The sequence below is a fragment of the Cyphomyrmex costatus genome, unplaced genomic scaffold, assembly GCF_001594065.2.
Source record: "Cyphomyrmex costatus isolate MS0001 unplaced genomic scaffold, Ccosl1.0 scaffold152, whole genome shotgun sequence".
In the NCBI taxonomy this organism is placed as follows: Eukaryota; Metazoa; Arthropoda; class Insecta; order Hymenoptera; family Formicidae; genus Cyphomyrmex; species Cyphomyrmex costatus.
The window spans coordinates 113019-121388 of record NW_017275522.1 but is presented as its reverse complement, the minus strand read 5'-3'; the positions used below and the strand labels follow the sequence as shown (position 1 = coordinate 121388).

General features: G+C 26.5%; 1 pseudogene; it reads left to right on the top strand.

Moving 5' to 3' along the window:
• Nucleotides 1-4176: 4176 nt before the first annotated feature.
• LOC108783451 (chymotrypsin-1-like) lies at nt 4177-6400 on the top strand (annotated as a pseudogene).
• The last annotated feature ends 1970 nt before the right edge of the window (nt 6401-8370 follow it).

Here is an 8370-nt window from a genome sequence, read left to right as displayed (position 1 = left end):
AGTTAGTCTGGTTAAAAATATATTTCACACAATCAATATATAAAAATATTTAATTATTTAAGTTTTAAATATATACATCAGTTTGAAAAAAATTCTATTAAAAAATTGTAACAACTGGAGCTTTGTGTTCTCCCTTATATATGTATATATATTTCTATAAATTATAGTAAAAACAGTTTCTTTTTCATTTTTAATTCTAAAAGTAATGTTCTATTCTAAGTTTAATTGTAATATACATATGTAATTTTGTTATCCCCGTTAATTACAGATGTTTTATGCCTTTTAAACATGATTAAAAACGATTGGCTGAAATCGAAAATGGCGAAAGAGAGGGATATTATGATAAAACGCGCGCGAACAGCACGTATATTTACGATATTTGGATTCTTAATAATGCTGGCGTCCTTCTGTCTGTCTGTAATTCTTCCTGTTTTCGGTATATCAATTAGATACATAACAAATGAAACGGATCCAGGCAAATTAATGCCGCTACAATCATATTATATATATGATCAAGATAAAAGCCCATTTTACGAAATAACTTACATCGTGCAATGTCTCGGAATGTCAATGGCAGTTTTTATGTACACTGGTGTAGATAGTTTTTTAGGTTTATTAGTTTTTCACGTGTGTGGTCAGTTGGAAAATCTTAAAGTACGTATCATCCACCTGGATCAGTTCCAAAATTTCGAAAATGCTTTATCACACAACGTACAGGATCATATACGTCTTATCAGGTTACGTATATTATTGATTTTTCATATAATTTTTTGTCTTTTTTATTTTCAGCTAAATTAAACAATTGCGAAACATCCAAATATCTAAATACATTAAGTTTTTGTGTCAAAAGTTTGAATATTTAAATTATTAATTTATGATAATTTATATTTAAAATAGTTGAAATGCACTTAACATTTAAGCTAATTTAAGTAAATATGCCTTATTATTCATTAGTACATGAAAATTTACAATCAAATTATGTTATATATACATATACTGTTTCTTTACATAGTAAAATGTAATAGTGGAAAGGAAAATGTTGAAACAAATATTTAATCTATAATTATATAAATTCACGCGAAATTACATATACAAGTAACTAAGACCCAAGCTAGACTGTTATAGGCTTCTTATTCGTATTAGTTATGTATGTGCATACATTGACGATCTTTAGATTTGAAAATATTGTTAATCTATGATAGTTTTAAACAAGCGTTTTCTTTACCTCTGAAAAAGTCTCAACTAATCTATTAGAGAAAAATATCTATGAGATATACCCTTACAACACGAAAAAAAAAAGAAAAAATGTCAAATGATACTTGTTAATTCAAATCACACAGAGACAACCTAAAGAAAACTTAGAAATGTTTTATATACATATATTGCCACAATATCATTGATAGTAAAAATCAAACGCTTTATTATTTATACCTGTTACTTTTAAAAATACTTTTGACATAACTATACTTGTATGGCTATATCTGTCTATTTTACTTATACATATACATATATACATAATCATTTAACATTGTTTTTTTTACAATTAATACGACAAGTACGTACACCAAATTATTGACCTATTTTGACAAATTTAACAAGGAAGTATCAAAGTCAAATTATTTTAATGTTGCATTTTTGTTTTATTAAGTATATGTTCAAAATACTTTTCTTACTTTTTAGATATACAAAACAATTTTTGCCATTTAGGGCACAACTACAAAATATTTAAAAACTAAATTAAAGTTTATTATAATATAATAATTACATTTTTTACGCGTTAATCCTTTTTTACATTTATTAAATTGTACTAATTGTGAAATGCATGATCATATATTTAGATATTTGTTTTCCTACTTATAATTAAATTACATCTTCTTACAAATAAATATAAAAAATAAAGCACATTTTTCACTAATATATTTATTTAAATTATTCTTGAAGAGAAAGTATAATGAAAAAATTCTTTGATTATTATATAAACAAATAATATTAAAATTAATTGATACACATTGATTTTTTTTAAATTAATTTTCTTTCTTTAATAATTTTCAGATTTATCAATATGATTGACGAAATATTTACATTAATGTTACTTGGTGCGATGTTTTATTTTGGTATATTATTTGCACTTTATGGTTTTTTATTTGGTACTGTAAGTAATCTTCCTTAATTGATTTTTCCTGTCAATAATGTAACGTATTATAAATATCATCTTTATATTACAACATTTTCTAAAAATTTAATATTATACACTCTATCATACATAAGCCTAACAAACACACATGGATGTTTGGCAGTCTCATACATTCTGAGAAATGTTGTAAGAAATTCTTTTCATATATTTCTTCTTTAAATATTATATTAATGCATTTTACAATAAACGATTAAAGTTGTGTAAATAAAGAATAACCATATTTGTATACAATTTTTATACGTATAATAATGCAATTTGAATAATAAAAACATATTATAAATTATAATTACTGTAATTAACGTTATATTTTAAATCTTTTATTTAACACTCATTACTAGCTATTTTTAAAAATAAACAGTAAATATTTAATTTTAAAAATTAAATATTTAATTCTATTAAATCCTTAGTTCAATCGTTTATTTAGATGGTGACTCAAGGTCGCGATCTGTCAGTACCACGTTTAACTTTCATTATGACAGTGTATGTCAATATGTTTGCACATATATGTCTTTATTGCGCTGTAGGAGAAATTTTGGTTGCACAAGTATGTTGTCTTCTTAATTATAACTCATTACGTTCAGAATATAAATAATACAATATACTAATTAAAATGCTTGTCCGACCTGATTCACAATCTATGAAACAATATATAATTTGCGTATGTCTATGTATGTCAAGTGCGAAGGAGTTCATGAAGCTGCATGCAAGTACAAATGGTATAACTTGAAGCCAAAGGAAGCAAAGGACTTAATGATGATAATGATCCAAGCCAACAAATCGTTGTATATTACCGCTGGAAAACTGTTCCCTATGACGATGTCTACATTTTGTAATGTAAGCTAAGAAATTTTTCATATCACTTTAACCTTCAACATTCTTAATATAAATCATTAAAAAAATCAAATATAAATATCTTTGGTGTATATAACATTTCTTTATTTTATCTGTTATGTTACTTATATGTACAAAATGTAAGGTATCTGTAAGGTTTTATTCTTATCATCTTTTTTTATCGTCATTAATTAAGTTAATTTTACACATCAACATAAATTTTTTATAAATTACATTTTTAGTTGTTTAAGACATCGGGAGGTTATATATCAATTTTGCTGGCACATCGAGAATAAAAATAAAAATCTGCGGAAGTCGAACAAAAATCTGATTTTAAAATTCATATTGCGGAAAGTAACAATTAATATGTTTATGTGATGATGATACAATTTGTATTTAAAAATAATAAAATTTACTTTCTTATAATAATGTATGCTTGTTTACATATTTGTCAAATGTATTATATAATAACAATGTTATTATATATAAATTATCTTGATTTAAACGTATATTTCTTCTGGTAACTTCTCCTTAGGACGTAAAATGTCTTCTGGACATCTTTTATAGGACAACTCTTGAAGAGAATTGTATGTTGTGTAGATAATTTCGAAAATTTTAATATATGTATTTTTGTAACAACTTTTTAAAAAAACGTTCTTTGAAATTTATTAAATAAGAATATTTTATAATAATTAATATTTTTTTCAAAAGATGAAGTATTTTACATAATTTGTTCTAAAACAGTAAATAAGTTTTCAGATTGTTTAAATTGGTCATGGTTTAAATAAGTCTCTTACGTGATATATATATATCTCTTACGTGACTATATATTTAAGATTAATTATTTGTATTCGAATCGACAAAACATCAAATATAAATAATAACCTATTATTATTCTTAAAATTAATATTATTGATTTATAATAACTCAAATTATTTTTATAAGAATATATAATATTTTATTCGTTTAATTCTATAAAATTTACTCACACAGTACACAATTGATCATGAATTGGATAAAGATGTTAACAATATCTAAATGTCAGATAATTTGTGTGATAAACTTGTTATAACATGATAAAAATGGAATATTTTAATGCTATTCACAGCTGTATACATATTTTAATATGTATATAAATTGTACCATACGCAATGGCTATTACTGTATTTTCCGAAGTTTGTCAGATTCAAAAGCAAATCTATGCAATGAAGCTGTTAACGTGTATCCTGATCGCATTTACGGTCATAGGTAAGTTAAATATCAGGAATTATTGATTGATTTTGCTGATAATTTCACAAATTCTATATAATTGAAGTGTGCTTTTTATTAATTCGTAATTACTTTGTAAAAGTGTTATATATTATATTTTACTTTTTTATATTGCATATATAAAAATAATGCATATAAATTACTTAATTATGTATTGTGTGAAATATTTAATCTCGTCAATTGTTACATTCTTATTATACTTATTTGTTCATTGTTTTGATTATGTGATTTTATTATTTTTATTATATTGTATTTATTTATTTTATTCTAAACTTAAATTAATCGATTAAAACTTTATTACGCTTTTGAGGTTTTCACGGGTATTTTCTTCAATTATACCAGAAGGTTTGCTGGTTATCGCCGTGTTTTTCTTCATTATTAATGCCAACGTTTTGTGAACCATGCCGTTCACTTCATCAGGGCGAGGGGTGCACCGTGCACTCATACTGATGAAGTGCATGGTTCACGAAACGTTTGCATTAATAATGAAAAAAGACACGGCGATAGCCCGCAAACTTTCCGGTATAATCGATTAAAACTTCTTAATAAAATGATAAATGAGTATAAAGAGGGCAATAGAAGCTCTGTAGGTTTTGCTCAAATCAGTATTCATTATAATATAATTCTTTATTGAAAATTATTTTTCACAAGTAATTTGTTACCATCGCGCGTTGTATGTACATACATTGAAAAAAGAACTCATTACTTGTAACAAGTTAAAATAACGAGTACAAAAGTAACGAGTCGACGCAGCTACAAACAATGAGTTAATTCTTTCAACAAACGCGTAATGACAATAAGTTACTCTTCAGAAGTAATTTCCCCAATTAGCTTTTTTGCTTATAATTATCGTTACCATCATAAAAAATTACAACGTCATTGCCAAATTATTATAAAAATAACGACCAACAGTTTTTATCTCCGAGTGTTATTCATTTAAATATGTGTATTAGAAAATATTATTATTGATTTGTATATGACGTTTGAAAACTATTCGTTTGCAGGAGTTTATGGTGATGAACCAGATAAATTAGTAAATGGAATACCCACCTCCATACAGGAATATCCTCATTGTGTCTCTTTAAGAAACAATAATAACCACCTTTGCGGTGGTAGCATAATCGATTCGCGTTACATTCTAACTGCCGGGCATTGCGTAGCATCCCTACTTTATGATCGTTCAAGACTACAATCTACATTCGTCGTCACTGACACAACTTATCTTATATAGGCGGACAGGTTTATGGAATAGAGAAAGTTTGGTGCCATGAAAATTATGATATTTTTGGTTCTAACGGTAGAAGCCCTTACGACATAGGATTTGATAAAGGTATAATCTTGAGAAATAAACTATTATGTATTTAACCAGGGAATGGAAGTAACTATTAACTTGTGTATAACGCTTGCTATACCTTATCATTATTCTATTATAATAATATAAAATACATATAATAACGATTTGACAATAACGAATTTTTTTATACTGTAACAGTAACATCAGAGCTGGAAAATCATGGTTGGAAAAATTATTCGTTATTGAAAAAATTAACTTGATATTTCTGTATTTGTAACTCGTCACTTTTTAGTCATTACTTGTAACATGTTATTCGTTACAAATTAATTTTTTCAATAAGTAAACGCGTAATAACTCAAGTTACTTTTTAAAGTAACTTTTTCAACCTTAGCACAATTTCAGCATTTAGTCAGCTATCGTTGTAGTTATAAAAAATTGCTACGTCATTATCAAATTGTCATTACAAAAAATAAGAAAAAAATAACAGAATAGTACCTCTCCCATTTCCTGTATTTAACATACATTTAATTATAATATTATATACATATACATATATATTTGTGATTCGTCCGATACACTTTCTGCTGCATATATTAATAATAAAAAATAATATAGAGGCTTTAAATAATGAAACATTCTTTAATCAAAGTTCTTCAGTTTAACTCATTGATATAAAATGTTTTTAGCTGGCTAAACCCATTCAGTTTGGCACAGGACAACGAGCAATTAAGCTCCCAACACAGGATATTTCAGCGAATGATATCGTTACAATTGCTGCCTGGGGTTCTACAGGCTACCAAAGACCATTATGACACATAACGTTATGTGTACACTGCAAATAACTTTGTGAGCGAAATCTCGATTCAACCCTAGTTGTTGCCAAAGTAGCCTCTTCAGGAGTGGTTTTACAAAAAAATAAAAAATAAATAAAAATAAAAAAAATAAAATAACCAAATGGCATAACTCTTTACATTGGACATCGACCGCCCTATTTTCATTCATTTTACTGAATTTCAAGGTGTATTTTGCATTGAAAATTGCACTTTTTTGAAAAAAATATGCTTAAAAACTACCCTTTTTTTGTTTAATTTGAAAAAATCAGGGGTTGGTCATTGTTTTTTCGTTTTTTAAATGGCATAAATCGATAGGGCGATCTCGAAAATAGCGGACTATGTCTTTTGCATTTTCTTTGGGAGATGAAAACAGATGACAATACGTTGTTCAACGTTGATGATCAAAATTGTCATTCTGGGACGAAATGGGTTAAATTATTAATCCCTGTGAGAGGAAAACAACAATCCTATTATCACTTTTTTCATATAGAATTTTTGTATATATAAAAATAATCATGTTAAACAATGTTATCGAGAATTTGAAAAATATATATTAACATTTTTGTAATTTAATAATATATTTTTATCAAATATAGAATAACTCCGGTATATGCATGGTTGTTGAGAAATTAATATACTGTTAATTTGTTACTTTTTTTGTAACGCATAAAAAAAAAATTTTTTTCATTTAACTTTATATTTCCGAGCTTGTATCTATATATAATAGCATTATACTAAATGCAAATATTTTAAATTTTATCAATTATACTCTATTAATGTGTTCTACAAAATAAAGATAATACAGTTTGGCACATAAAATTAAAAATAATTTATAAATCTTTTGCAATCGATGTTAGTAGTCGTATAAGTACGAAGTACCCTAAAATATATAAAACAGTATAACACACAACTGTTTTCTAATTATCCTAATCTTTTATATGATCATTTGATAAAATTTATGCAAGTGTCCGAACTTTCACGAAAAGCCGCCCGTATAATAGAATCTGTCACTTGTTTACATCAGATTAACGCAATAACTTACAAGTATAGAATAGGACATATAATATTTACTTCTTGCACTAGTATACATATTACAAGCACATAAGACAATAACTATTAAGTATTATTCCTATTAATTTCACTGATGTTTCGACACTGTCAAAATTCACGAATGTTTTAATTTTCATTTCGCTCTTTCATAAATATATATAATGTACGAATACATAATCGTGTATCGTATTCACTTACCCACATTAGAACGGTGATATTATTTTCTTCTGAATACTTCATCCCACGAGCAAATTCTTAACATTATTAATCCATAAGACTATGATTTTTATGATACAAAATTATTTAATTGTACAATAATATTGATTAATATTAAAACATGTCTTTTAATTCACGCAAAACATGCCTTTTAATTCACGCGATTCTAATTACAAAGATAACTGATGGACAGAAAAAGACTGTTTCGCTTACACCCGAGCACGACAACGCAAAGCGACTATCACCGTCGCGTTACCCTGAGATACTGATGTAAACATCGCGCGCATCGATAGTCAGAGGTCGAAGTGTTCCCATGGTAATGGGTCAAAGAATGACACACCCCCGCACGCAGAGTACGCATGCTTCATCATTTCTAGGATAAAAAGGAGGGATGGTATAAGGGGAAAGTATTATACTATACTTCTGAATCTACTTTACTGTACTTTTTACTATAATTGGGTTTGTAACAGTTAATCAATTTACATGCACATCACATAATTGATAAATTGATAACGATCTTCTATAATATATTGTTATTAGATTTATAATCATTACTATTATACACTAATATGAGCAACATTTATGTTTAATTATAATTTTCTAGCTTATAATTGCTTTAGTCAACATATGTTTTTTTTTCTATAAAATTAGGGTATCTCTGATAGTTACACCTTTTTACACAT